This window comes from Prosopis cineraria, unplaced genomic scaffold, assembly GCF_029017545.1.
Source record: "Prosopis cineraria cultivar Desert tree isolate PC_DT_omini unplaced genomic scaffold, ASM2901754v1 PC9, whole genome shotgun sequence".
Taxonomy (NCBI): domain Eukaryota; kingdom Viridiplantae; phylum Streptophyta; class Magnoliopsida; order Fabales; family Fabaceae; genus Prosopis; species Prosopis cineraria.
Genome location: NW_026555340.1, coordinates 9,378,014 through 9,401,705, shown reverse-complemented (window position 1 = coordinate 9,401,705; position 23,692 = coordinate 9,378,014). Strand labels below are relative to the sequence as shown.

The window sequence follows — 23,692 nt, the reverse complement described above, 5'->3', positions numbered from 1 at the left end:
AAGGGTAAAAAATGTAAGCAAACACAAGTGAAAGCGTACTACTAAACTATCCAAAAGAAAAATGCCCAATGACATAGTAACATACATCAACTAAATGCACAGAGACACTATTAACAAATATGAGTGAAGTGCCAATAACACTAACATTACTATCATGATCACAACTTAGGCTGAAGGAAAATGATTCACAACGTCATAGATGTCACTACATTTATTGATAATCAGTCTACCAATAAAGTTTGTCAATAACAAATAGATCAATACAATATTCAGCGACACACAGAAAAGGAAGCGAATATATATACATATCTATATATATATATATATAAAGATCTCCAAATTATTTATAATAGTTGAAAGGTCACATGATAAAGTCTCTTGCTTTAATAAATAATTATAATTATTACATTTATACAAAAATTAAAAAGGAATAATACAACTTTTAATCCCTCAAATTTATCTCAACTATTGACTTAGTTTTTCAAATTTAATTTTTATTAGTCACATTTTTTTTATTGCTCATGGATATCCTCCCATTAAAGGCAATCCTATTTGAAGTATAGTTGAATAGTAAATGTGAGCACCCTCTCCTAATGAAAATTTAAACCTTAATTCATCACGTCACTTTCTTAAAAAACAATGTGGATAAATTATCCACGTCGCTTTTGGTAGAAAATAAATTATTTTAAATTATTAATTTTGGACATTTTTCACGTCACTTTCTTAAAAAGCAATGTGGATTGTACAAAATAAATTATTTTAAATTATTAATTTTTAAATATTTTTCACTTTGCCTTCTTAAAAAGCGACATGAATAAATTATCCACATCGCTTTTTTAAAAAAGCAACATGAATTATAGAAAATAAATTATTTCTAGACAATTTTCACATCATTTTCTAAAAAGTGATGTGGATTTTAGTCCTTCATTCTATGTTTAAAACCTAGCTCTTCTCTCTCTCTTTCCTTTGATGGCAACACATCTCTCCTCTCCTCCCCATTGTAGATCTCTCCTCTTCTCCACACAACAACTCTCTCTTTCCTTCCCATTGCATCGAGACCCATAGCATTAAGATCTATGGCCGATAGACTGAATCGAGACCTAGGGCCAGCATTTAACGGTGGGCATTTGATAGACAACTCTTCTTCTCCTTGTCTCCTCCTCTTTACCCCATTCGACAGAAAACTTCGAGACCCACGGTCGAGATTCACAATTTCTCCTCCTCTTTCCCTTGAGCAAGCAATAGTTGGTTAGTGTTACTTTCACTCACAAACCCTTTTTCTTTGTAGATATCTATTTCTAACATTTGCTTAAGCCTTCTTCATTATCTTTGGTTGCTTCATCAATTATGGTATGGTTTTATTTTTTCTTTTATTTATTTTTTAGATCTATGAAATCCATGACTAATTGGAATGATGAAATGGGAATGGTAGATATTTAAATTTAAATTATTTTAATATCTTGTTTTAGAAAAAACCACATCACTTTTAAAAAAAATGGCACCTCCCTATTTTAAAAAAAGCGATGTGGTTTTTCCAAAAATCACATCCCTCATAAAAATAATATGGATAAGTCAACTTTTTATGTCACCCGAATCTATATCCCCTATGACAGGAACGTGAAATGCCTTAAAAAAATGACGTGAAAAACTTTTTTTGTAATAGTAGATATAATTTCCAAAGGAATGCTTCCAAGACCATGACAAAGACTTAGTAGGATGAAGACTTTCAACTTCTTCAAGTTATTCATCTTGATCGGAAAGATATTCTATATGAATCAACTGACCTATTTCTAAAGGAAGGGTGGTTATTCTATTCCCTTAATTTCCTTCAAAATCAAAACTTTCATTTCTATCATGAATTGGATATTTTTTTTTTCCAAATTATTTATGCATATACTATTGTTTGTGATGAGGGCAAACAGGAAGAACGCAAATCCTTGACTCTCTATTGTACTCCATTATTGAGATCCTTTTGACAACCTTCAAATTTTCAAGATTATCATCTTGTAATAATTTTAATGTTTCACCTTGCTCTAGCTAGGATTTTGTTTTTGTTTTGATCTTGATCATGGATAACCAAAGTGACATGTCTCGAATTACACCTTAATATGATCATCCCCTCATCTTCCACAAGACATGCATCTTGAATGGGCTCGATAGTGATAATGGAGGCAGAAAATGGACTTCTGGGCTTTGCAGTAACACAAATGGGCCAGCAAAAAGTTATCCAAGAATTTTGGAAGCTGTCTCCCACTTGTGTCTGCTCTCTTCTCTCTGATTCTTTCTGCTCTACTTGTCCTCTTGTATTTAGTTGTTGATGTTTCATATTTGAGTTGTAATTGTCCTAGCTGAACTTTCATGTGGCTTTAAGCTTTTGGCTTGTGAATATTTTCATTTGAACATCAGTTTTCCCCAATATTTTCTGTAATTCTTACCTAGCAGAATTGGTGATCATGATTATAGGCATCATCTATGCCATCATACTCGTCAAGTAAACCCTCTCCTACGACAACAAAACCAGATCGTGAACAAAAAGGCGTTGATCCTCCGCGAACAAGGCAAGGAGAGCAAGAAGCATTGTTTTGTCAGTGGTAGAGGAAAGGCTATCACATAACTATACTCAAGAATGAAAGAATGACAAAGAGGTCCCAAAAAAATTAATTAATTCAAGTTAGGTCTCAAGTGCCAAACTCCAAATATTACAACTCAATCTCTCAAATTAAATTATAAATTTTTAATATTACAAAATCCCAAATGTATTTTTTTTAATTTTCCAAGTGGTTTATTTGTATATTGACTACAAAACATTAAGATTCACAAATTACTCTTGCAAATTCTCAACCAACATTATAAATAATTCCAAGTGTTTTTTATTGGTTTCGCAACTGACTATTTGCATTTTTCAATATAAGTAAGGATCATGGTCTATTATTGTGATTTCGATAATTTAGTATCTATAATTATCATTAATGTTTTTATGGAGATTCCTAATTGTCATTTTCTGTATTTTTTTTAAACATTGTTGAACTAACTTCATTGTACAACTGCACAACATTAATTTTAAATTTCAATGTCATTGCGGAACCCATATTTCAAAAGACAGTGGCTTAACTCATTCTATATCTCATGGTTCAATTATATGAAATATGACCAATATAAGTTCTACTATTAATTCATGATCCTATGAATAATATAATGTCTATAAAAAAAAGTAGATGCTTCTACACTTACATATATGACGTCCAAATGGAATTCTGCATCAATTCTCATGTTGGAAAGCACTACATCTATATAACTACTACTGCAACTGCAATGGAGACAGGAAAAGGAAATATTCAATCAGTCTAAAAAATTTTAACAAATTAAAAAGGATACCATAAATGGATAATAAAATTCACCATTTAATAGAAACATAACAAGAGAACGAAAGTCCGGAGGAAAAATGAACAAGACATGGAACTTCAACTAACAAGTTATGCAAGAATTTTTTTTCTTTGGTTCCTTTGTTCCTTTTTTTTTTTGGAAACAATGCGTTCTTTTGTTTATTTTTTATTAAAAAAATATATAATCAATAAAAAAATAACCATTGTAGTGGAGGGAAACAATTACTTCAGTTTCTTACTGTAAATTCAGATATAAAAAAAAATACAAACCAGAAAGAAGATGGAGAATCCAAGCTAGAAATCTCTCAATCGCTTCAAATTTCGTGTTGAGCAAGTGCGTTACAATTTCTAGAGAAATAATGCATGATTTTCTTCTATCTCTTCAAAACAGAAAAGCAAATAAATGGAAAGAAAAACTATAAAGCAAAAAATTAATGTAAAAGTTTATGCACTGTAGTCATTGAGAGATGCAGCTGCCTCAGTCTCTGAATGAAATTTTTGGGAGAAACTTATAAAAAAAAATGCAAAACATAAAGAACATGGAGAATTAAAGGTAGAAATGTGTTTACCTTTTTAAACTTTGGATGAATACTTAATGGTTGGATTTTCCAACTCTAAATTATTTTACCATTCTGTATCTCCCCGGCCACTATGTTCTTCAAATATTTTGCAGGGTAAGCATATAGAGGAAGCTTCTTCAAATTATCTCTTCCACCTGTTAACATAGATTGAAGCTTAGGAAAGAGGCTACCATAAATTGATTGTAAAATAAACTACCTAGTACAAATTAATAATTTAATGAAAACTCCCGAGGAAAAAATAAATAAGATATTGAATTTCATGTGACAAGTTATGCTAGCTAGTATAATTAGGGCAAAAAACAAGAAGAAGCAAAAATGATTTTAAGAATCTGATTTTTTTTTAAAAAAAAAAGAGCACATAAGTTATTTTATTAGAAGCAATCTTGTTTGAGCCATGGTTAAGTATTAAATGTGAACACCTTTTCCAATGAAAATTTAAACTTTGGTTTCTCATGTTGGGAGAGATTAATCATCCTTTTAGCAAGACCTAACCACCGTTGATTAGAGAATCTAATTTCATATTTATTGAATTGTTTCAAACTAAAACATACTCAAAATAGTGCATTCTTTTTTTTAAAAAAAAATCTTTATAAGCAAGAAAACAGCGGAAATGTTTATGCATTGTGTTCAATAGTATCAATTACCTAAGTCTCTGAGATAGAAATGTATTTACCCGATGAAATTTTGTATGGAGCAAGTCCTTAACAATTGGATCTTCCCACTCTAAATTTTCTCACCATTGTGGATCTCCCTCTTTTTTGTTAAAAGATTTTGCAGAACTAAAATATAAAGGAAGCTTCTTCAAGTTTTCACGTCCATATATCATCATACACTGAAGCTCAGGAAAAGGCAAGATTATTTTGTAGATGCTCCTTAGATTTGGCAAGTAAAGCAATCTCATCATCTTGAGATTTCCAAATAAGCCATCCATAATATCATTGTTCCCTTCACTTTCCATTATGATTTCCTCAAGTAGCTCACAATTTACTACTTCAAAATTAACAAGCTCTGGAGCATACTTGAACCATGTCAAATGAGTTATTGAAGGACAATTTGTAATTTCAACCACACTTAGCTTGCAAAATATGCCAATGTGTTTAGCTGATCGTTCTTGCAAAATATGTGAAGCCCTCTCATATTGATTAATTTCCATATGTTTGACGCAACATTGCAATTTAGTTGAAGTTAATAATTTGTTGAAGCCTGAGGGAGTATATAAGGAGATGTATATATTCTTCAAGTGTGGTAGCAAGTCTAATTGCCCCAAAAATAGTTCATCTACTAAATCCTTCGATTGAGAGATTATGTCCAATTCAAAAGTGGCATTCTTTGAATTAAACTCAAACATTCTTAACATCTCAAGACGTGATATAACCTCCAAAGGAATGAATTCAAGACCACAACCAACACCAATGATTTTTAGTATGAAAGTTTTCAAACTCTTCAAGTTTTTCATCTCTATAGGAAGGTTTTGTTTTATGCCTATTTCGCTAGGAAGAGTGGTCATTCCCTCAATGCCATCAAAAATCGAAACCTTTAATTCTCTCAAGAATAGGATATTTTCCCAATTAATTATACATATGTCGTACCCCATAATTAGGGTCACAAGTTGAGGACAAACAGGAAGAATCGAAGTCCTTGGCTGTCTATTATTATGCTCCATTATTGAGATCCTTTCAACAACCTCCAAAATTTCAAGATTATTGCCTTGTAATAATTTCAATGCCTCACCGTGCACTAGGATTTTGTTTGTGTTTTCATCTTCACCACAGAGCAACCAAAGTGCCATGTCTCGAATCACATAGTGCACCTTAACACAATATTTCCCATCATCTTCCACTAGACATGCTAGCTTTAAGCTTTCAACTAAATCTTGTTCGTGATTATAGGCATCATCTATGCTATCATGCTCATCAAGTAAACCCTCTCCAATCCACAAGAGAATTAGATAGCGAACAAAAATGCATTGATCCTCTAGGAACAAGGCAAGGAGCAAGAAGCATTTTTTCTCTGTGGTAGAGGGAAGGCTATCATAGCTATACTTAAGAATAAAATAAACACTTCATGCTTCATACCTTTGACATTAGAAGGATAACTCTTAAGCATTTTTTATAGCATGCTTCCATGATCAAGGGTTCTTTTGGCCAGCCATAGTTTGTCCAATTGTAGTCAATACAAGTGGCAATCCTTTGCATTCTTGGATAAGCTGTTGTGCTAGCTCTCGAATAACAGGTTTTGAGTTTATAGTTTCTTCACCCACTTTCATGCTAAACAAATCAAAAGCCTCTTCCTTTGTCAAACATTCCACTTTGAACTTCCAAGCTTGCATTTGGTCACAAACACTTTCAAATCATGTTGTGAACAATACTTTTGATTGGTTTCTATCATTCAATAGTGGAACTATTCCTTTGCTGTCAAGGTCCAATCCCTCCCACATATCATCTAATATCAGAATAAATTTTTCTGTTTCATCACATTGTAGATTTTTTGAGTTCTGCCATTTGTAGTGTCGTTCATCCTACGAATGCCAATAGTTTTACATGTCACCTATAATTTTATCCATATTACGGTCTCTAGATACCACAACCCAAATTACAAACTCAAAAACATCTCTTCTTGTTGAAAATTTATCATTCACTCTCTTCATGAGCGTGGTTTTACCAACCCCACCCATTCCATACAAACCAATAATGCCCACATTTTCTTGTTCAATGCAATCCCAAGCCTTGTTCAGCATCAAATCTAAGCCAACAGTCTTAGGTACAGGCATTTCTGCTACAGTCTTATGTGGTAGCTCATAAATAATCCTACTATTATCATTAAAATTTTCTCCTTTATCCATCAATTCTACTCTTACAGGATCCATTGCTTTAACAATCTCATTTCCGAAATTATATCTTGAGGCAAAATCCTTGCAGGAAAACTTACCCATACATTTGTCTCGAACAACTTTGGCACATCGTTCCTCAAGATCTTCTACAATCTATAGAAACAAACTAGAAGAAAATTTCTAGAGTTAAAAACCAATTTCACTTCATTTCATTTGAGTGAAATGAGCTCTAACATGTAATAACCCGAAAAATGATAAGTTTCTAGTAAATTAGAACCTGTTCAAAATCGTTTGAACGATATAGCCAGGCTTCTACTTCTCGTGTTCTTCTCATATGTGGCTTGCTTTCAGTTTGTTGGACCATTGACTTCCCATCTTGGCTTCGGTTTTGAAGCTCACCCCAACGATCTGTTAAAGATTGAAAGATTGTCCTCTAAGTGAGAAATGAAATAAGCATGTCTAGCTGTGCAGGCACGCAAATACTTGGTTGCATCCCAGATTGTAGCTATCAGATCCATGGATCTGTGAGAGATGGATGTGGATGCTTGTTAGTTGTAAATAGAGAAGCAAGAGTACAAAGTTGTCTGTTGAAACTTGAATCTTAAACTCGATTCCTCTTGTTTTGAAATTTTGATAATCTCCATGTTTATTTATTAAAATAATTTCTTTGAATCACGTGATCCCTGGTCTTTGTTGCTATTCGTGAAAATCTTCAATTAAAGTTTTGATATGAAAAATGAGAGTAGCAAGTGGTTTTCCATCACAAGGCTAACCCATAGAAATTTTTAGGATGCCCGTGTATGGATGGACTTGAGCTGTTAATAGCTATCGTATTTTTTTGTTACTCTTGCAAGTTTCGCCCCTCTTCTCGTTTCTAGGTGGTTGGTCTGCCCATTCATAACAAGTAGTATTAGATCCAAGTTTTGCCTATGACCTAATTGCGCACATGCATGTTTGAAGTCCGAAATGAGACTACATTGCCTACAATAGGTACTTCAAAGCTCGAGCTTATAGATCCCTTTTTTTTATTTTTATATTTTATATTAATTATTATATTCAATTTTATCTAGTATAAGACTTTCTATGTCTGTTTAAATCTATCAACATTTAGACAACCTAACACAAATTAGTCATTGAAGTGACAAGTGTTTCTTAATAAAAAGAACGCAAATTTTCCGTCACAATCCTAGACACTTTGCTTTCTTTCACTTCACATCTCTAATTAATAATGGCTACATTGGAATTTTCATAGGTAGGTAGATACAATTATAGAGTACCTACTTCAAGTTCTTTGAATTTCAATTCCGTTCCTCTATGTATTATAATATTTTTAGCATGTAATAGAGTATGCTTGGTACATTGGATTCTGCTGATTGGAAACAGAACACCAAAATTGTATCACTTCGTTTGCAAGAAAGTACTGTTCCCAGAAACCTCAAGTTCCATTAAAGTTCTGGAAACCTTGTCCCCATTCTATTTTATAATACATATATATATTGGGCCCATTTGGTCCAAAACATAAGATATTGGATAGATTTTATATATTTTTTTAATGCCCCTAATTTATTATATTTCACTCAAATAATTAATGAGGGCATTTTAAATGAGTCAATCATTATATTTATTTTACTCAAGGTCCATTTGGAAAAATGTAAAAATTTTAGGAACTATATAGCAATTATCTCAAATAACTGCTATATAATTAGAATTATATAGCGATTATTTTTCAATAATTGTTATATAATGCAGTTTGTAAACTATATAGTGGTTATTCTGAAGAAACTGCTATATATATTTCAAATACATTGTGGTTATTTTGAAGTAACTGCTATATATATCCTCCCAATATATAGCAGTTAAAAACTATTTTATATTTGCTTAGAGAATATAAAGTATTAAAATATATAGCGGTTAAAAATCATTATATATAAGTAAAAATAACCAATATATATACCTTTTTTGTAGTTTGGGTTTTGGTTCAAGTGTGTACATCTTTACACTTGTATCTTGTGAAGATTTTTTATTCACATTCCCTTAGTGATTTTACTACCTAGGTCTAATTAAATATTTCATATCTTAGTCCAATTAAATAAATGTTACACTATAATAAATTTATTATTTGATTAAATTGTGATGTAGGTGGAATTAATGTGAGACATGAAGACATGATTCAAAGCAAATCAAAGGCTTTCACAGGGGTAAAGAGGCATGACTTGTATAGACCTAAGAGGCTAGGGTACAAACTAAGCTTGAAATAGTACATCACATTAGATCAAAGGAGAGCATTGGAATTGTCACCATTTCCTTCCAAATTGAGAGTTAGTTTCGGCTAAGTGACTATTAGTTGGAACACCACATTCACTTGGAAGGTTTCCTACACATTCCTTCACTTTCTAGCTAGCCAATTTCGTGTATCATTCTCCCACTTTAGATTCTCACTCATTTTCTCATATTCAAACATTTTCTGTCACTTTCTTGCTCATCAATTTTCTCTTCCATTCAACCCACCATATCTCTCTCATTTCTCAACCAAATCACACAAGACAACTCCCATTCTCTTCCTCTCCTAAATCTCATCCAAACCCTTAGGATTTTACAAGGATTGAAGGATCTTGAAGACGGAAGCTTGGTTTGGCCTAGTTGGGAGAAGCATGACAACATTGAAGATGATGATGAGAGGCTAGATTCTCCAAGGGATCCTAGAGGGAGGATGAAGTAGAAGATGAATCAATGATTTTCAATTTTCTAAGATTTTCTATTCTCCTAGTTTTTCTCATTTTACTTGATAATTAGCACCTTAGTCTTGAGTTAATCTATCATTAGTTTGTAATTCTAGTTTGAGTTCATTTCTTTGTAATGAGGAATGCTTGTTTAGTTGACTCTACTCTTGTGAACATGTGGAATATATCTCAGCCATCATTGTGAAATTGCATAATCTTGTGTTTTGCAATTGATGATTGTCTTGATTGCCTTGCATAGTCTTGTGAGTTAATTTAGACTTCCATTAGAGAGGGTTTTTCATAGGGTTAGTTAACTAGAACACTTGGTCAATTCTAAAACCTAACTAGGCAAATGAACTAAGAATATTATTTGATGATTTAAGGAATTGAACTAACTAGGTTGAGTGTTAAAAAACTTAAACAGCGTATTTTGTTTTAGAATTTATCAATCTATATGCTTTGTTTGTTTATAAGCCATTTAAAAAAATGATAGCTAATTATAAAAATACAAAAGTAAATAAATATGCCAACATATATAATATATATTCACTATCCTTAAGGAAAATTTGCCTCTAGAAGAAGCTAAAGTCTTTTTGCCGAATTAATTCAAAGACTAGAAAAAAATCTAGAAACTTAATAGGAACTGAAGTAAGGGGAGAACAAGTTGAAAATCTTTAAATATCAATTTGACAATATTTCAACCTAATTTTTCTAAAGTTCATGACACCTGTCCAAAGTACATGTGGTAACACAAAAATATCCTTTCCATTACAAGATTTTGTTTTCTGCCAAAAGAAGTAAACAACCCTAATAATCAAGACAAGAAATTTCTTCTTTAACAGTCTAAGCAAGTGGAAGATAGACAGTTAGAACCAAAACCTCCCTTTCACTTATCTCACTAGAAGCTTCCAACAATCTTCTATCTGAACTCTGTTTCAATTCCTTTTCTTGCCCCACCATTAGCGATCCAAAAAGAAACCAGAGAAACAAGAACAAAAGGAGTAAAATGCAATGGGTCACACTATCATTCATTTCAACTTTAATTGGTTACAACATTATCGTTTTTAAATTAAAGGCCTAAATAGAACTTCTTTCTGGATCCTTCCTGTTTAGCCTTTACCGTTTTGTGTCCCCTACAGTACACACAGAAATAACATAGATTGAAAAATGACAGCATCAACCAGAAAAATAATTGTGTTCAAGATTGACATCATAGAAATTAATCAAGTTGGAAAATGTTTATACTAATGTGCTAATCTTTCGAAACAAATATAATGTCATAGAAACGATAATATGTCATACTGAATTACTGATATACAAATCCATAACTGTAAAAATAAATTTTTCAAATTATATTATATATAAGAAAAAGAGATAATCATCATCTAATATAATCTCTCTTATCCTAATTGTAGGGCAAAGTTAAACTACTCCATGGTTATTAAAAGAAGATAGTTAATATCTTCAATTTTTTTAAAAAAAATCTTTGATTTTTATTTTTGCTCTTTACTAAATTAATGACCAGAAGTAAAGTGTGCATAGAAATTACAATTTGATACAATTAAATAGGGGCAATATGTTAGGGGAAGAGATAACTACGGCATCTTTAATTTACTCTATACTTAGGATTATGTATAACTTTAAAACTTTTCCCCATATAATTAATATACATCTAATGCCCATGTATATATTTTAAAATTTTTAAATAAAGATTGAGGTCCTGCAAAGGACAGCAAGAATTAAGGCTTACATGTTTTCTTCTAGATGTTTTTGCTTTAAAAGTATAAGGATTTTGAAAGAAAATATGCTTTCTGTGATTGATCCAAAAGAGAGAAAAAAACAGTTTAGGTCTGTTCATTTTTTCCCCCACAAATTTATTATTGCCATTGTGTACATTTTTTTAGGCGAAAATTAATTTACATGTCTTTATAGTTTTTCTCAATTTTAAATTAATTCTCTAATTTATTTTATTTGATAAAATCTTTATAATTTGATATATTATGTATATGTTAACTCTTGAAGATAGTTTAAAATTAATAATAAATTTTAAATTTTATAAAAAACAAAAATGCTCTTGGAGTTAACAAAAAATTTAATTTAATACTTTGAGCCAAAATCACAAAAAGAAGATTTGATTTAATACACTGTTTATATTTTTATTAATCTTTTATCAAAAATTTTGTATGTATACAAAATAGTGTAAAAAAACCTAATTATCTAAATTTTGAGTTATAAAAATTATGTGATTAATTATAAAGTTATATAATTATTTAATAAAATATATATGTTCTTCATTTTTTTTTTCAAAGGAAAAAAATTAAATATTTCAATTTTTCAGGATTAAAAAATTCAATTGATTAAACTATAAGATTGAATTAAAATAAATACATTGCAGAAATATAATTTAAAATTGAAGGATAAAGGTTGTATTTTTATTTTTGAAATATTCTTTAAGGGGCGCCCAACATTTTAAATTATTAATGAAAATAATTTTGCTCTTAAAATAATTAAAATGAATTATTTTGTCCTTTCTGTTGAATTTTGTTAATGGCCAATATTAGAATCCTAGTTAATATGTTTAACGTTGATCATTGAGAATTTGACAGTAAGGATAAAAGTATTTAATTTTAATTATTTTTAAAAATAAAATTACTCTAACCAATAATTTAAAGTGATGGGCGCTACTCGTGAATACTTTAAAAGAAGAAAACACCTTTACCCAAGATTAAATGAAACTTTATAGACCTGCAATATATTTTCTCTTTTCATGAAAGTTGCTTCTTGAAGACTGCTCGCAGTCGTAGATACCAGTGGAGCTTTCGTTCTTCACCACCTCGTCAAGCGCTCTCTCTTTTGTCATCTTGCTTCTACCGTCATCTTCCTTGCCTTCAATCACGCCTTAGGAAATTTGTTTATTTCCTACTCCTTTTATCACTTTCGTGATTGTTGGTTGGCTGCTGTGTGTTGGATGTAGTACGTACTGCTGGTTTATGGGGTCTTGTCTCATGCTGAATAACTAAAAACAACCTTAAAATCGGAAAATAAACAAACCCAATATAAGCAAGAAAAAAGGGAAAAGAACTGTGCACTATAATCGAGAGACGCAATTACCTTGTCTTATAAAAAAAAATGCAAAACAGAAAGCAGATGAAGAATTCAAGCTAGAAATGTATTTACCTTCAAATTTTTGTTGGAGTAAGTTCTCAATGGTTGGATCTTCCCACTTTCAACGTACCCACCACTGAAAATTTCCCTCTATTTTCTCCAAACATTTTGCAGAGTTAGAATCCATAGGAAGCCTCATCAACTGATCGCATCCTTGCGTGGCCATATATTGAAGCTTAGGAAAAGGCAAGACCTTTCTGCAGATTCATGTTAGACATCGCAAATGAATCAAACACATGTTCTCGAGACTTCCAAATATGTCATCCACTTTTCCTCGGTCTTCATTTTCCGTTATAATTTCCCGAAGTTCATCACAAGTTGCTACTTCAAGAGTAACAAGCTGCGGATCATACTTTAGCCATGTCAAATGAGTTAGTGTACGATAGGAGCTCATTTTGACCACTCGTAGCTTGCAAAATGCGCCAATATGGATAACCAATGGTTGTTGTAAAATAATTGGCTTAGGTCGCACCCGCCTGTGGAAAATTTGTTGAAGTTAGTAATTTGTTCAAGACAGAGAGAGTAAATAAGGTGATTGATATAATCTCCAAGTGTGGTAGCAACTCTAACTGACCTAAAAATAACTCCTTCCAAATCGGTTGATGAAAAGGTCAGGTTCATTACAATACCCTCTGTCATGAACTCGAAAATTCTCAACTTCTCAAGACATGATATAACCTCCAAAGTAATGATTGTGAGACTAGTGATAGAGGATGCAAAAGCAAAATCATGCTAGTTTAGGGACAAAACCTTGAAATACAATAAAAACACAAAACATAAAAAAAGGGATGAAATTTATGACGAAAATAAAGAAAGAAATGAAATAAATAATGGGATAATAATCAAGGAGAATATTCTCTAGAGCACCTGACTCTAGGAACCTCAACCTTCGAAAACACCATAAAAATTTATCACGCTCTTGATTACATCTGTTTCTCACGTGGGATGCCGCAACAAAGCCCTAAGACTCACAAGAGTTATAAACTCTAAAATAAAGACTTGGAAGCTAATGTGCGTGCAAATAAGAGATCAGTATCAATCAAACTTAAAATAAAAACTTGGAAGCTCACTCTAAATAAGTAATGATGCCTTAAGCGTTTCGGTTACATAGGAAGGAAATTGATTTAGATGTTCAATTTAAGATTTAATTTTTTTTTGTCAAAGAGTTGAATTTGAAAAGCATGATGAATTTATTATGGATGATTGGGAAATTGTTGGAAAATATAATTAAAGAATAAATTGACCCTTGTATGGTTTGATTTCAAATGCACGCTAAGTGTTTGATGAAATGTTTGATAGGGGTATGTTAGTTATTGTAGCAAGTGAATGCAAAATGTGTTACTGTCAAGTAAATTGTCATAATAGGTAATTATTCCCAATATTACAAAGTTGAAAATAAAGTTAGAAAGTTTTGAATAAAGATATGTGATTATTAATTCAAGGACCAAATTTGTATGGTCTTATGTTAGTTTTTGAGTTTGCATAAAGTATTTGATAAGATATTTGAAGATGGAAGTTTATGAAAACTGAATATACATGAGTGATAACATTGATTAAATCAAAGTATAAGTTGTTTAACTTCTATAGGAAGATTTGGAAAGTTTGAATATTAATTGTATATATGTTTGTCATTTATTATACTCAACATGGTTTCTTATATGTGAATGATTGATGTTGAGACTCTCTTTTCCATTTCTTTAAATTTGTTTGGATTGAAAATTTTGGATTCATAAATTGCATAAAGGAGATAACAAAAATGCCCCTTTGGGCATTAGGGATTTAAGGCACGGACTACATCACAAAAGCAGTTAATTAGGAGTAAGTTATATATTTGTGAATGTATCGGGTAACTGAATAGCATCCCAAATCACTTATTAGTAAATTTATTTTTCACAATAATGTTTAACTAAATTCATGACTATTTATATCATTACATTTTAAATTTTGTTATCAATTGTCATGACAAAAAAAATATTTCTATTGTATAAAGTTTTATAAGAAGAGTTAGAATTATTTTATAACTAAGTATCTACCATTATTTAATACATTGGCAATGTTTGATTTTGTAGTTTAGATTTATTATTATGACTCATGTATGCTTGATTTAAAGTGTGGGACTGAATCAAATGCTAGTTGCTAATGGTAGTTTCTGTTAGCCTTTAGCGTGCCATGGTACACCTAGTTAGTAGGATGTTTATAGGAGATACTAGCCCCATGTATAGGCCAATGCACGTGAAACGAAGGGATGGATATTTGTGAGCATTGTACTCACATTTGTTTTGTGGCTCTTGTCGTGCTTGACCAGTTACTTATTCTTGTAGATTGTGTATCCATACTCAATTGTTTATTTACCCTCGTGAAATGTATATACACGCTTATTATTCATTTTGATAAAGTCCTACTAAAGAAGATTTCAAATTTATTGTTTTTAAACTAATCCTATAAAGCAAGCTGGTTTTTATGACTAGATTTCTTTATAATGATGAAGCATCTCCTGACTATTTTTAACATAAGCCTAATAGATAGAAAGTGAATTTCTTTATAATAATTGGCTCTTGATTATTGTGTTTTCATTATATGAAGTTGTTTTTGGCTCAAGTTTTTAAATGATGTTTGAGTTTTCATTTTCTGCCATTCTAAATGACTATTTTATTTAAATTTATGCCTATTACATTTATATTTCTTTCTTTTATTTTATTAAATTTTAATTTGGGACATTGTTCCCTGAAAAATATTTTGGTCACATATGGTGTAGAACAACTTTTATCTCATGGTGTTCATTAAGGCGTTTTATCGTTGAAAAGGGAGTGGAAGAATTATTTTAGACAAATCTCATTTGATATAAATTGAACTTTGTATTAATTTAATGGTTTGGTTTAAGTGCTCCATGTTGGCTATTAGTAGAATTCTTATCTTTCTTATTAGATTGTAAAATTATTAGTAAGGAGCGGAGCTCCTTTGTTTGAAATATTGTTCTTTGTTATTGATAAATTTTGGAAATTCTCATTTTTGGGAGAGATTCCATTAAAGTTTTATAGAAAATTATGAACTTTGTTTGCATGAAGAGTATTGAAATAAATAAATGAATAAATAATATAAACTTATTACAATATTAAATGTAATAACTCTTTAAAAAATATAACAAAATAATAATAAATAATAAGATAATAAAACAAAACAAATAATGATAATAATAATAATAAATAATAAAATTAAAAAATTAATTAATAATAGCATATTTTGATTGTATTTTTATAAATTTTAAGGTAGTTATAATAAAGTGAATGGATAATTTAGTGAAAATTATTCCAAGTTTTTACTTGTTGCCTCAGAGTTCAAATCTTTGATGATGATGATGATGATGACGACGACGATGACGACGACAACGATGACGACGATGACAATGAGGATGACGATGATGATGACGACGACGATGACGATGAGGATGACGATGATGATAACGACGACGACGATGAGGATGAGGATGATGACAATGATGACGACGAGAATGATGACAATGATGACGACGACGACGACGACGATGATGATGATTATTATTATTATTATTGGCTTTTGCTTCAGCCTGTGAAATTATTGCAATGTCTTTGTTGAAGACCAGATATTTTTTCCCCTCATCCTCTTTAATTCGGTTCTAGAGAAAAGAGAGGAGAGCTCCGTACCAGCCATCGTTCCTCTCCCTCCGTTCTAGTTCCTCCGGCGTGGGTTGTGCGACTGCTATGATCTGCCGTGTAGGAAGCTTGGGTTAGGAGTTTTCATTCTTCTCTTATGGTGATCGTCAGCGTCAACTAGCATCTTTGTTTCTGGGTGGAGTTTGTTCAAATCTTCTTCTTCCTTTAGCCTCGTTTCTCTTAGTCCGCCACTGGTGGCTGAAGGAAAATGCCAAAATCCTCCTCCTTCAACGGTGCTATTGTGTTCGTGTGTTAGGATTCGTCCTCCCCTGTTTTCACGATGAACTTCTCCTCTCCTTCTTTTGATCGAGCTACTATGACAGATTGAGCATCAGGTTCTTCCTCTTCTCCTTCCAATCGTGATGCATAATCTCTTTTTCCTGTTTGTGTTTTAGCTTTGAATTCAGACATTCCTCACCTTTTGTCTCTCTGTCCTGCTATTTCTATTGAGACAAGAAACCATGATTTTTTCTATGTTCCTTAAAAAAAAATCTGTGCGTTTAATATGAGATGTGATAGAGTTGAAGTTGGAATATTTCTCTTGAATTTTTGCTGTTGTTCGTGTCTGTTAAAAAAATGAGAAGAAAGAGGGGGGAGAGAGAGAGGAACTTAGGCTGAAAATTTATGTACTTAAAACATAATTATGATAAGTAAAAGTTAGAATTTTGAATTAAATTATCTTTGTTAGGAATGGTTGATGTTGAAAAATTGGTTAGGATGGGATAGAAGAACTTGGACATGAAATTTGTAGAATGGTGCCTATAAGATGTTTGATAAAATGCTTGGAAGATGGAGTTGCTTGATTGCACATTTTCTAACATTTCATTAAATTTTTTTGAGACTGAATGACTTGGATGCTACTATCTTGTGAATTGAGTCTAATATTATATAAAAATTTGATCATAAAGATAATGCAACTATGCTTATTAAGAGATTGTTAGGCAAAATATGTGAATGTTAAAAAGCTTTATGGAGGAATTTGGAATTAATGTACAGTCGGCGTTTCGGTAAAAAAAAAATTAGGTAATTTATAAATGTAGAAGACACTTATTTTCTATAATAGAATATTTGAAATTAGAGATTTTTGGAAAAGATATTTTGTTAGTGATTCAAGGCCAAATTGTTGTTTATATATATTCATCTTTGAAATATTTGTGGAGTGTTTGTGTGATGATTGAGAAAGTTGAAGTCGAGAATTTTATATTTTATTTTTAATCATTTTTGGACTGAAGATTTTGAATGATAAGGCATATAAAAAAATGATAATGATATTAACTGGACATTAGGAACTTAGAGATAAAGCATTGATGAAAGAGTGCCCATTTGGAGTAAATTTTTCATTTGAGAACATGTTAGGTAAGTGGATAGTGTCCCAACTGATTTTTCCAATCAAAATTTTCTTTATTAAAATATTACGTTTTTTTGCAAATCATTTTAATAGTAATAATGTGATTATTGGATATTTGTTAATTAAAATTACTTTATTTGAGAAATTATCTTTACCAGATTTGAAATGTTATTTGATCAATTAAAACAAATTTGGACTTTGATTATAAATTTTTTTAATTTTTTTTAATTCTATCAAATGTTAGATTAATACAGAAAATGATTCATATGAGTTTGACATTGAAAATAAAAAATTTATTTAATAATAATTATTTTCTCGCATGTTTGCAAATGGATTTAGAGGAAATTTTATGCAGAACACTGGTTGCTAACAGCAGTTCCATTAGCTCTTGGCACACCATGGTCAATGACTAGTTAGTTTGATTTTCATGAGCTTTATTCTCATGTTTATTATTTGTGGGTCTCGTACTCACATTTGTTTCGTGGCCTTGAGCTGCGTTTGGTTAGCCTTATCCTCGTGGACTATGTGTCCACATTTGTTTCATGTCTTTGACTATGTTTGGTTACTTACCCTTGTGGACTGTGTGTCCGTGGATAATGTGTTCACGTTTGTGATGTTTTGATAAATCCCCCACAAAAATAAATAAATAAATAAATTTTAATTAAGTGTTGATTTCATACATAATGATTTTTTAATTTAGTAAATATTATTATTCTTATTTGTTTATTTAATCATTTTGACTTATCAAGATCAAATGCTAAAGCTGTTTTGTCATTGTAGATTTAAATGTTTTCATTATTGAAGTTATACAGAACTTTTATTTCAAGTTTATAAATTCATATATATTGAATTGGTTTCTCATGTAATTTATATAATTATTGTATTTTATTCAATATGATTCTGCAAAAATGTTATAGTTAGGAAATTATTCACTAGAAAATATTTGGTTTGGTCTTAGATGGCATAGCTGACCTTATATCTCCGTCAGATCCTTGAAGGGATTTTGCTTTTGGGTTGAAGTAGAGATGCTATTTTGGTAGAAATTTATGATTTATATATTGTATTTTATAAATAATGTTTTAGATTTTTTGGTGATCCACATAGACTATAGTTAGAATCTTGATCTTTATATTGTGTTGTTTGGCTATTGTTGAGGATTGGAGCTCCCTTTTTGTTAAATTGATGATTTGTAAAATCTTGGAAATTCTATTTTTACAGGAAGTTTTGTCAAAAATTTTCTATAAATTGATGATTTGTAACTTTTATAAAATTATTGTATAGTTGTTTATTTATATTAATTACATATGCAAATTTTAGAATTTGAGTTTTCTTGAGTTAAGGCTTTTGGAATGTGGAATATTATTTCTATGTTCCATGCCGATCTTGCCTTATTTTCTAGGCATGATATTAAATGTGTTTATGGTTTAAAATTTAAAGCTTCACGAGTTGAGGTTTATGTGATATGAGTTTTGTACACATATCTCAAGCCGGTCATGCCTTATGTATTTAGGGTGTGACAGACAATTTATCTACAAGTAAAGTGCCAGCTACATTAGTGCAATTACCACCATCTATTACCATGCTACACACTTTCTCTTTGATGAAGCATTTAGTATGAAAAATATGCTCACATTGCTTATATTCATCATCCTCCTTTAGTTGAATATTGAGAGCTCTTCTTGCCATCAAGATAGAATCAACAATACCATTGCATTCAAGCTCATCATTTAATTCATAAGAGGTACAATCATCATCAACATTATCAGCATCATCTTTATCACTTTCATGCATGCTATCATAGCCACCATCATCTCTCAAGATTATAGCTCTTTTATTGCTACAATCTCTCACCATATGGCCCATGCCATGGCATTAGAAACACTTAATAAGAGAAGTATTAGATGAACAAGAAGAAGGTTCAGGGTTAAAAGCTTTACCCTCATGCTTGGGTTTAGATTGTTCCTTGACCTTGGATGTATATTTAGCCTTAAAATCCTTCCATTTGGATATTGCCTTGGAGTCTTTCTAAGAGAAATTAGAACATTTGTTCTTATTTCTTTGCTCTAATTTTAAAGCTTTGTGTATGAGCTCTTCCTTGTCCACAAAAGTGTACAAGTCAAGCTTATCTCTTAACCACAAGCTCAAGCCATCCATAATTCTTGACATTGCTTCACATTTATTCTCTTAAATATTTGCATAAAACTTCAAGATATTTAACTCATGCACATACTCTTCCACAGTCATAGATCCTTGAGAAAACATTCTCAATTTTCTATTTAACTCCATGTAGCAATAGCTAAGGACATAAGCCTTTCTTATGTATCTTTTAAGTTTCTCCCACGTTTTAATGGGCTTTTTTCAAAGTTGGCTTCTTTTGTGTTGTAAATCTTGCCACCAATAAACAACTTAGTCAGTAAAATTCAAAGAAGTAGTTTTTACCTTCCTTGACTCAGACAAATCAAGATTCATGAAGATTTGATCCATCTTCATTTCCTAATCAAGGTATTTTTTTGATTATTGCTACTCTTGAATGAAGGATACTTTACTTTCTAGTCCGATTGGTCAACATCAAGCTTTGAGGATTTCTTTCCCTTAAGTGAAGGGGCTCTTCATACTCTTCATCATCACTGGGGGTCTCATGCTTCTTTCCTTTAGAAAAGGAAGTGTTTGACTCATCCTTATCCTCCTTATGAAAACTATGATCAAATTTCAAACAAAACTGCTACAACTATATTTTAATGAGTTCTAAAACAGAGTTGATATCAACGTTAGGGGATTCATCCTTATTACTCATGTTCACAAAAGCACTAGAAACTATATAAGATAAAAATGGATCATCACACACACAAACTCACGTGTTTACTCTCAAGAGAAATAAAGTCACTCATGTTTCACTAAAAAGTAATTAATGGCTTTTTTAATGATGACAAACACACTTACCTTTTACCACTCACTAAGCTTGTGAATAGAATCTAATAGTAAAACCAAACAACAAATCAAAAAACTAAGAAATAACTAAGTGAATATCTTGTAAATTAAGAAAACTAAAAAACAAACCCAAAATGAAAAAATATTTTTTTTGGCAAATTTTTTAAATTTTGAAACAAATAAAAAAGAAACATTTTTAAATAAAATCAAGCTTGAAATGAAAAACCACATGTGAAAAATAAAAATAGGAAAGAAAAAAAATAAAAGTCAAAGAGTCTCAAAGACAAAAATATAAAATCAAATAGAATAGAAAAGTAACACAAATAGCAAAATAGGAAAGTAAAGAATTTGAAAATTGCTACCAAATATTAAAATAGGAAAGCAATTGAAGTAGAAGACTTTCTTATCGAGTCAGCCCGAATGGCATAACCAAAAACTCGTAATGACCATATCGAGTCCTGAAAGCAGTCTTCACCACATCCTTCTCACTAACCCTCAGCTGATGGTACCCTGAACGTAAATCAATCTCAGAGAAAATTGTGGCACCAACCAACTGATCAAAGAGATCATCGATGCGAGGCAATGGGTACTTGTTCTTCACCGTAACCTTATTCAACTGCCTGTAATCGATACACAATCTTAAACTACCATCCTTCTTCTTTACAAATAAGACAAGAGATCCCCAAGGAGAAACACTAGGTCTAATAAATCCCTTATCTAACAGCTCCTCAAGTTGCTTCTTCAACTTAGCTAACTCTGAAGGAGCCATTCTATAGGGAGCCTTTGAAATTGGCTGAGTCCCTGATACCAGGTCAATCGAGAATTCAACCTCACATTCTGGAGGTAATCCTGATACATCCTCAAAAAACACCTCTGGGAACTCCCTAACAACCTCAATTTCATCCACCATACCTGTCTCAGACCCTTGGGTAGCGAGCACTACCACGTAAGCCTCACAACCCTACTCAATCAACCTTTCAACTTGCAAAGAAGAAAGAAAACAAGAATGACCAAGGTATTCCTCGATCACCTCCGGTACTTCTACTAAAGTCACTGTCTTAGCCACACAATCTAAGACAGCACCATAAGCTGTCAACCCATCCATACCAATAATTAAATTAATCCCTTGCATAGGTAATTTGATCATATTCACCCAAGTCGATCGCCCATTAAAAGTCATCTTAGTCCTACACACCACACTGGATCGACCAACCAAACTAGAAGTAGAGGAAACTTCTATATCATGGGGCAACTGGTCAACAGGCATAGCCATTCTATCTAAGTGCTTGGCAAAAATAAAAGAATGCGTCGCACCACAATCAAACAAAGCTTCTAAATCGAGGCCACAGATAGAAACCATACCAGTGATTAGATTCGATGACTTCCTAGCCTCCTCCTGAGATACTGTATACACTCTACCAGGAATCACGTTCCTCCGATCCAAGCTCTCATGTAAATCAGGGTAGTCACGGATCAAATGGCCTAACTTTCCACACTTGTAGCAAGCAAAGCAGCGACCAAAATGAACCCTACCACATCTATTGCAAGGTGACCTCGCTGTGCTTAGAATTAGGGCTTGACTGGTTTGTGAAGAATGTGCTCGAGCATTCCCAGAGAAATGAGAACCCCCAGATCTCATATTACCACCCCGATTACCTTGAAATCTTAAACCCCTATTTAAATTTCAATTACCAGAAGCAGAAGAAGACCCGATTCTAAAGGAGCCACTAGAAGAAGAACCAGAGCTAAAACCCATTCTCTTAGATACACCACCAGTAGGAGCCAACCCAAAAGAAAATTGACCTGGTGTATCCTTACTCTGGCTACTCTCTGTGTCTCGGCCTCGGCGAGCGGCAATCCTTAGACGATTGCACATCTCATCATATGTCACCTCGCCTAACAAAGATAGCTGCTGGCGGTATTCTGGCCTCATCTTTTCTAATAACCTCTTTGCTTTCCACTTATTATCATTAGAAGCCTTTAGATATGTTGAGAACTTAGACAGCTGATTAAATTTTCTCATAAAAGTCTCCTCGTCTAAGTCCCCCTGCTGAAATGCATGAAACTCTGCCTCTTTCTCATCTCTGAAAGCTGGTGGAAAGTGAAAATCATAAAATCTTTCTTTAAATTCCGCCCAAGACATAGATCTTCCATTTATGGGCTTAACAGAATCCTACCAATGCTTGGCTTCACCAACAAGCTGCATCATAGCCAAGATAACCCTCTGCTCAGATGTACATCTCACAACAGTAAATAATTGCTCCATCCGATCCAACCACTCCTCAGCTTTCCCATCAAGCATACTACCATCATATGTGGTTAGATTAGAGTGAGAGAATTCCTTCCAAGGTTCGGATATGTCATCCTCTCGATTATTAACAACTGGTGCATGAGCTCCCATAGTACTAGAAGATCCCTGCCCAGCACTTAAGTCAACATGCTGATCTGGAACAGTATGACTTTTAAGATTTTGCTGTATATCCACCATAACTTCAAGCAGCCTAGCCATGACTGCATCCGTCCCCTGTGGTGGTGGTGGAGGTAGAGGCGGAGGTGGAGGCGGAGGAGGTAGAGGTGGTGGTCATTCCTCATTCCTCGATCTACCTCTTCCTCTTCGAGCCATGTTACAACTGAAAGGCGTATAGTCACAAGTGTACGGACCTTTCTCCCCTCCTAAAGGAACAAGCCAGAGAACAAAAAACAATATTAGTCCAGGTTAGTAGCAGAAGGGAAAGAGCAAAAAAAATAATGTATTTAAGGTGCCAAGTAGGAAAGAAGAATCATAAACCTAGCTCTGATACCAAATGTAACACTTGCCCCGAGTGTTATCCAAAAATCACACAATTCAAATAAAATAAGTGTGGTTAAGGAATTAATCCTAAAACTAACTTAATAAACAAACCATTTAAATCACTAAGCAAATACACAATTGCAAATTAGACATTTAAAGCCTTTAAAAAATTTTATAGGTTCTACCTATAATACACGGAAGCAAGTTAGACGAAAGAAGGGTAAAAATATGCTGTCATGACAGCATTAAATTGCTGT

The 23,692-nt window shown here is 32.2% G+C and overlaps 1 pseudogene; it reads right to left on the bottom strand.

The window, feature by feature from the left end:
• Positions 1 to 2,503: 2,503 nt before the first annotated feature.
• LOC129319543 (disease resistance protein RFL1-like) lies at positions 2,504 to 22,577 on the bottom strand (annotated as a pseudogene).
• Positions 22,578 to 23,692: the final 1,115 nt, after the last annotated feature.